Genomic DNA, 7951 nt, shown 5'->3' with positions numbered 1-7951 from the left:
TCACGTTCCCATTTATTCAGTTATGTTTAGTTCAAATTGTGTCTGTTACCTTGATGGATTGGGACATCATAAAAGTTGAGCTGGATTTTATTAACCTGAGTTCATCAGAACAGTGGCTTAAATGGGAAGCCCTTGGGCAAAATTCTGTTTGTCCTGCACAGTGTTTTGTTTTTAATTTTTAACTGAAATATGTATTACAGAAACCCCACATCATAATGGTACAGCTCAGTTAATTTTCGCAAACTGAACCCTGATCAGGAAACCCCAGCATCCCCGAAGCCCTCCTCTGAATCACTCTCTGCTCTAGAGGGGGCCGCTGCCTGGCTGCAGACACCATAACTGGTTTCCTGAACTTCGTCTGAATGGATCATACAGTGCATGCCCTTGTGTCTGGATTTCTTGGTTCAGTGTTTCTGAGATCCCTCCAGGTCGCTGTGGCCAGCGGTACTTTGTTAACTCTTGTTATCGTATGGTGTTCTATTCTATGAATATGCCACAAATTATATATTTTATATATGTATTCAATTGCATTAATTCCTGCTTGAAGCACAGCTATGAATGTTTGAAGCTTCTTTAATCTATCGTTTGAGGCTCATGTATGTGCATTTTTCTTAGATGGAATTGCTGTATTTAAAAATTAGGAGGTTTCAGCTTCTCTTGAAAAGTCCAGCTTTGCCAGTATGTGGCTCCTGCTTTTGCATGGCAGCACTTGGCTGGGGCTGAGTGGCAGCTCCTCCTCTCTGTGGGACGTGTGCCTCCCACCCTCTCTCTCTGCCTCTGTCCATACGGTGTGTTCACATTGCTCTCCTCTTGGTGGGACGTGTGCCTCCCACCCTCTCCCTCTGCCTCTGCCCACGCAGTGTGTCCACATCGCTCTCTTCTCAGTGGGACGTGTGCCTCCCACCCTCTCCCTCTGCCTCTGCCCGCGCGGTGTGTCCACGTCGCTCTCCTCTCCGTGGGACGTGTGCCTCCCACCCTCTCCCTCTGCCTCTGCCCGCGCGGTGTGTCCACATCGCTCTCCTCTCAGTCGTGTAGCCTACATGGCCCTTCTTGGTGGGGTTCCCAAAAGCTGGAAGGCACTTCCTATGACATTGTTTTTCTGATAGTGTGTTACAGCTTCTTTGTCCTCTTCCCACTGTGAGCCTGGGGCTTTTCCTTCTACAGCATCTTGCTTTGATCTTGGGTCAAAAGGCTTGGGAAAGAAATAGGCCCTGGCGTATAATGCCAGTGTGGGGGGTGTACTTGGCTTACTCACCCTGTTCTTTAAACAGTTGGCTGGAGGGACTCCCCAGGGCCCAGGGCCTCCTCCCGCGGTCCTGGGGCTGTTGGGTGGGGAGCTTCCCTTCTCAACTGCAGAGGTGGCCCAGCATGTGTGGACACACCATTTGGAAAGAAACTGGAGTTTTCCTCCACACCTTGGCCTGTTGTCATTCCAGACACAGCAGTGTATCTCTTCTCCCTAAAGTTTCATGAGCAGAGAACCTTCTGTTTTTTGGTTCCCATCGGGGTCCTATGGAGGGGACCTAATTCTTTTCTACATGTTTGTTTGTCATTTTTATTTTTGGTTTTTGGCTCATCAGACTTTGGTCTAAATTACTGTATCAAACAATATCTTTAGGAATCATGGGTCATCTGCACATTATTATGTTGTGAACAAGAAGATAAATTACAAAACTGAAAAAATATTCTCTGTACTGACATTTTATGAATAGAAACATTGATCGCCATAAAAGGAACTTTAGGGGCTGGCCCAGTGGCATAGTAGTTAACTTTGCACTCTCCTGGGGTTCATGGGTTTGGATCCTGAGCAAACCTGCACTCTGCTGATCAAGCCATGCTGTGGTGGCATCCCACATACAAAATAGAGGAAGATTGGCACAGGTGTTAGCTCAGGGCCAATCTTCCTCACACACACAAAAAAGGAACTTCAACACAAATTTCTTGCATGGCCCAATATATTCCAACCACGATGAAAATAAATCGCTTAAGCCAAGCTTGCACATAATTTCTTTCCTGACCTTCTCGTGGTGTAGAAATGGAGAACAGTGTCAAAGTCTGAACAAGTGAGGACTGGAAAGGACTTTAGAAATCATCTTGTGCAAGTTAGGAATCCGACAGCAAGGAGTAGGGCTGCCTGTGGCCACATGTCACATCTTTCCAAGCTCGGGTATCACTCAGGCACTTGGGTTCTGTGGTGCTCATCAGCCAGTATCTAGTGCCTCCTCCCCTCTCTGCCCTCACTTTCTAAGTATGTTGGTGTGGATTGTGTAACAGTCTCTTGTAGTAGTAGCTGCAAGGAATCTGTTGGTCTCTCCATTCATTTAACAAATGGTGTAAGTGCTCTGGAGAAAAACAGGATTGGGGGAGCGTCAGGGAGGCCCTGAGGGGTGTCAGGGAGCGTTCCCTGCAAATACCTAGTTTAAGAATGTTCTAGGTCGTCAAATCCTAGAATGTAAATAACGTGTGCTCTTTATGTGTAACCAAGGGATTGTATGTAGTAGTAGGCACTCAAAGAGACTTCTAAAAGCAGTCGATGGTTATGATTTCATGGGTCATTTTGAATGTTCGAGTTTCCCTCGTGGTGTACTAGGCTCTGTGGTTTATAATGAATTGACTTTATACTGTAGGTCGTGATTCATGGGCAGTATTCAGCCTGCAGGTATGTTTTGTTTGGAGCATATGGTATTTTTAAAAACCAGGATATTTTGTATCAAAGTCCAAATTTACAGCATATCTTAAAAAATCAATCTGACAAAGCCAGCCCTGAATTCCTCTGCAATTTCAGCAATTGGCTGAGCTCATGGCAGTGGCCTCCTCTGGATGGGCTCCTGGTCCCTGTTCTCAGCTGCTCTCCCTCCTCCACCCCCTGTGCTGGTGAGGACTTCTGCAATTCACAGGCTGAGCTCCTGTCATCAACCTCCTGTTGGAGGTTTCACTCTGAAAATGAATTAATGCCATAAATTGTCATTTAAAATGAATTGATTTGAATTTATGCAAAACAAAGGACTTATACAGTTTAGTTTATTACATTGTGTGGGTGTCACATATTTTTAAGTAATGCCTCAAAAGTCAGTTTGCTTTGAGGAATGCGTACAAGTAATGATTTTGTTTTAAATAAATTTCCTAGCTCTTTCCACTGAGGAGACCTGAAAGCAGTGAACACATCTAAATTCCAGATCTGTGTTTCTAAGGACTGTTTCCCACTAGAAGGACCAAGGCTCCTGGGAGAAATGGCGAGTAACAGATCAGGGCCAGGGAAGGTATCAGGTGTGCCTGAAACATCTCGTTGTATCAACAGGCATGAAAGCATGCAGAGATTCCTGCGGACATGTGAACAGAGTGCAGAAGCCAGCATGAAGGCACAGTTTGCATGTCACAGAAGGAATAGGATGGTGAGGGATGCAAATGCAAAATCCTTTTTATCATAACAGAGAAAAGACAGTCAAAGGGTCAGAGGTCCTCCTGTGGAAGAATGCTGACTAGTACGCACAAGGGAGCTCCAGTTAGAGCATCATCAGTGGAGGCTGAAACCATGAGGGGAAATGTTATTGGATGGCAAGATACTCACACGGACCCAGTGTCTTACCTTTCAGATTTTCTTAATTACAAGGGGAAGAAGATACCACTTTAACCCAGTGTCTCAGCATCAGCAGTAACAGGCCAGCCCAACATTTAGTGCCTCCTGATAAAGAGGAAAAAGGAAAGACGTGACATCACCTACGTGAGATTCTTGCCAAAAATATTTTAGCTAACTCTAATCATGAGGAAACAAGCAGACAAAGGCAGATTAGAAAGACATTCTACAAGACAGCTGACTTGGACCCTTCACAAAAGTGAAGATAGGATGATTGTGTCGTGGTTGTGAGAGAACATGTCCTTGTTCTTAGGAGGTTCATAATGAAGTATTAGGGTGACGTGTTATGGTATCTGCAACTTACATCCCAATGGTCCAGCCCCTGTCCCTGGCAAATACATGTATATGTGTGTATATATGTATAGATAGGGATATGGAAAGACAGACGAATGTAACAAAGTAGCGTTAATTAGTGAATGTAGGTAAAGAGTATATAGATGTTCATTGTATTATTCTTTCAGCTTTTCTTTGGCCTTAAAAATGTTGCTAAATAAATGGGGGAATAAATGCTAAATAGTTGTGTGAAATAAGGTAATTTACTTTAAATTAATGTTAACTCTGATTAGTCCTTAACTCTAGTGAAATATTTACATGTAAAATTTATTTTAAGTTAAATAAGGTTTTACGCTAGGTAGATTTCTTAACTAGGGTATGAGTCCCACAGGATTTGGGAAAGGTTTTGTGAGTCTTCTGATGCATGCAAAGTGTTTTTATGTGTGTATTTTTCTGCATAGAGGATCCATCATACCTGTCATCTTATCCTCAAAGGGGTCCGTCCTTCAAATAGTTAAGAACTGCTACCTTGGAATAGATGTACAATTTATAATGCGTTCTTTATTTTGAGTTTCACAGTACTAGTTAAATTAGCATTTCAGACAATTCATGTATAAATTTTGTAATTGTTAATTTAGGTAAAACAAATAAACCTTCTGCAGATTCCAACTTATAAAAAGATTTGCTTCTGTCAGCTGATAGTTTAATGTAAGTTTGTTTGACCACAGAGATTCTGTTACTTAGAAACGCACCATGACATTTTAATAACATGATGTATTCGTTTCCTTTTCCAAACTAATATGTGTTTGGTGCGATCACATGTTATTTTTAATACAATCTGCTTTCCCTTGTGTGGATTCACATTCTTCACATTTTGTACAAAGGAAAAAATATGCTAGTCTGTAAGTTTTGGTTTATCCATTTCCATGTAGAAAGAGAAACACATCTTCAAAGAAGAAATAGTCATGCATTTATTTTTCAGTTGTGTAATCACTAAGCCCTATTTATCGAGTTAGAAATATTCACTTCTTTGCAAATAACAGTATGTAACAGACTAAATTTCAGCATGACTTACAGTCTCGACTATTCCTGTTCAGGATGTCAGAGCAAAGACATGTGAGTAATGTGTTAGAATATGCCGAAATGTTGTTTAAGTCTTGTAGTATCAACCGTGTTCTGACACATGACTACATCTTTTACAGTAGGTTTTAGTTTCTCTGAAAACATTTTCCCAAATGCCTCTTGATCTCTTGGGTTAGGTTCAGTTGGAGCTGATGTTCACAGGAGCAGTAATGAAACACTCAGCCTCCCCAGGAGAACCATCCACTGAGAGCATGCTCTGCCTGGCTATGGAGCAGGGAGGCCAAAGCTTACGTGCAGATGCTCACCCTGTCCCTGTGGACCCATTCGTGGGTTATCTCAGAGGTGGGAATCCATCTGCAGGACAGGCTTATTGATCCAATTCTCTTCTAGTTTGGCTGCTATTTTGAATACAGTTTTTCCCTTTTTAGATGTTATAAGGAATCACATTTACTAGTCAGACTTAATTTTCTTTCCTATAATCAGGATTTTTTAAGATCTACTTGTAAACTGTTCCCATGTCTCTGACGAGAAGTAGTTTAGACTCTGAATCCTGGTGTCACTCTGTGTCGATGGGACCCCTGCTTGAACACGTTCTGTGCTGGTTTCACTCTGCTCTGTGTGAAGGAGGTAGGTGTGCACAGCACAGGCTGCCAAGCTCAGGGGAGCCACTGAGGTGGCCTCTATGGAGAACGTTTGCTGACCCCTGTCCCGGTGTAACAGGCCGACTCCTTTTCCCACTGTATTTCACAATCTAAGGAATCAATTTCCTTGAATAATTAATATCTTCCATATTAAGAGGCTTGGCAGCCTTGAGCAAGTCATGAACCTTCCTGCCTGCTGGTTCCCAGACTCCTATCAATGAAGGAACAAACACTCACCTTATCTGATGGCTACCCTGTGTGCAGCACTGTCGTGGACATCACCTCATTTAACCTTCCCAGCAGTCTTGGAAGGTAGATGCTGTTCCCCCCAGTTTCATGGGTGAGGAAGCTGGAAATCAGAGTCACGGTGAATTGGCCAAGTCCACAGCTAAGAAGAATTCCAGGTCTTTTCACTATAAGAGATGGACCTCACATTTCATGGCCTTTGGGGTTTAAGGGACCCTGGAGTCATCTGGTGTAGGTTAGAGCTGGCCAGAAATTCCTGACCTTGTTGTGGGTACTTTCATTATTTTTGAGTTTGAAGCTGATAGAGGATCCGAATTCGCATTCAGTTGTGGACAGATGTGTAGTTGTCACCATCCATCTGTACATACTTCTCTTGTGAGAGAATGTGCTGTTTTCTAAATAAGGGAAAGAGGCAAATAGCTTTTGTAGAGGATTTTACCCAGCCCTTTGAGGTTTCACTTAAACAGCAGAATTTGTGTATTTCTTTCTTTTATGTCAGCGTCTGTGAACCTAGTAATTCATGGTATGTTTAATTGATAGCTTTGGAAAACATAGTCAATGTTGCTATTATACAGAACAATCATTTGATTACTAAGTATTACCAGTTGTCAAAGCATGATTTGTTTATAAAATATACTCTGTGCTTTCTGATGTCCATGTCAAGAGGTATTAAAAGAAATTATTGCTTATAAATTTTATGACCCTATATAAATCTTTTTCAGTTCAATTTCTCAGTTTTCCTTTAAAAACCCTTAAATTTTGCAGATTCTTTTCTGTTTTGCTTAGGAGTAGTATTAACATCAACTTTGGACAGCTGTGAGCTGATCCATTTAGACTGGAGGATCAGTAGTCATTTTAGCACCTACTTTGTGCACAAAATGCAGGGATCCAGAAATGAGTTGTCTCTATTCTTCGAAGTTTTACTGTCCTTTTGGAGAAACAAGAGACACCCACTGCCTGTCCACCGTGCAACACCCCACCATGCAAAGAAATAATACTGACCTAACTCATAATATCAGATCTGTCTGTCCCCAGGGTGGCGGCACAGACGCGGGGTAGCGAGGGGAGAGGGGCGCTATGGAGGAGCCGGGCTTCTCGGCACAGCTGGTCTTGTGCTCTGGAACTCCGTGAAGCCAGATGCGTTCCCATCTTTGCCACTCCTCCTGTCCTCCTGCCTGAATCCTGACTCCAGCATATTCTCACCCAAACTGTCCCTTTCTCTCAGCTTCTCACCAGCATCGCTGAGACTCAGAACAGTTCTCCTCTTTGGCTCCCTTCTCTTCTTTGTGCCCCTTACCTGGCATTTCTTTCAAAGTCCCCAGCATACCTGTTTCTGCTTGTTCTTCCTATCGCCTGTGCTGTGTGATTCCACGTGCTTTGTTTCTAGATTATTGCAGTACTGTCTCTTTTGCCTTCCTGAAACGATGGCTTTCCAGACACACTCCCTGCTTGCAGTTTGTCAGTGATGCCCCACATCTCTCATCTCAGTGTGACTGGCCTCCCGAGCCCTCCCAAGCCTCACATGTCCTGTGTTGTCTGTCTTCCACCAGTGAGCCTCAGCCGTCCATGATCGCACCTCTTTCAGTCAGCTGTTCCCTCCCCTCGGCTGATTCAAATCCTGTTTCAAGACCCCACTCAGACCACGAGCTCAGTCTAATTGTTTCCCACCTTTACCGCTGGCTTCCTTGTTAGTCCTGATCTAAATTTGCTGTGCTTAAATCTTCGCGTTCTGTGTGTGAATGGGGTGATCGTCTTGACTTCACTGCTCTTACAGGTGTCCATGCGGACCAGAGAATGCTGCACATAGGCAGATTTCTACTCGTGTTGTGGGTAGCGCTTTCCGCATTAATGAAAGCAGTCATCTTAAGTGATTAACTATGACTTCACGAGGCTGACTCCTCAGGTGAGATGTGTGGAGTCATTGACAATGCCAGCCCAAGGAGAGCTGGTTGTATCTTCCTCTCCCCTTTTGGCAGCACCCACCAGAGCAGGTGCCCTGTGCCCTCAGATTCAAAAGTGTGCCAGGCTCACTCAGGTGTCCAGATTTCTGCTTTTCAGACTTCAGTCAGAAGAT

At 43.5% G+C, this 7951-nt stretch overlaps 1 protein-coding gene across 5 annotated transcripts in view; it reads left to right on the top strand.

The window, feature by feature from the left end:
• Positions 1-7951, top strand: part of CENPP (centromere protein P) — a 215705-nt gene that overhangs the window by 126257 nt on the left and 81497 nt on the right. The window lies entirely within an intron of this gene.

This window comes from Equus przewalskii, chromosome 22 (genome assembly GCF_037783145.1).
Source record: "Equus przewalskii isolate Varuska chromosome 22, EquPr2, whole genome shotgun sequence".
In the NCBI taxonomy this organism is placed as follows: domain Eukaryota; kingdom Metazoa; phylum Chordata; class Mammalia; order Perissodactyla; family Equidae; genus Equus; species Equus przewalskii.
The sequence above is the reverse complement of the archived record's forward strand: the minus strand, read 5'-3'. Positions and strand labels throughout refer to the sequence as shown.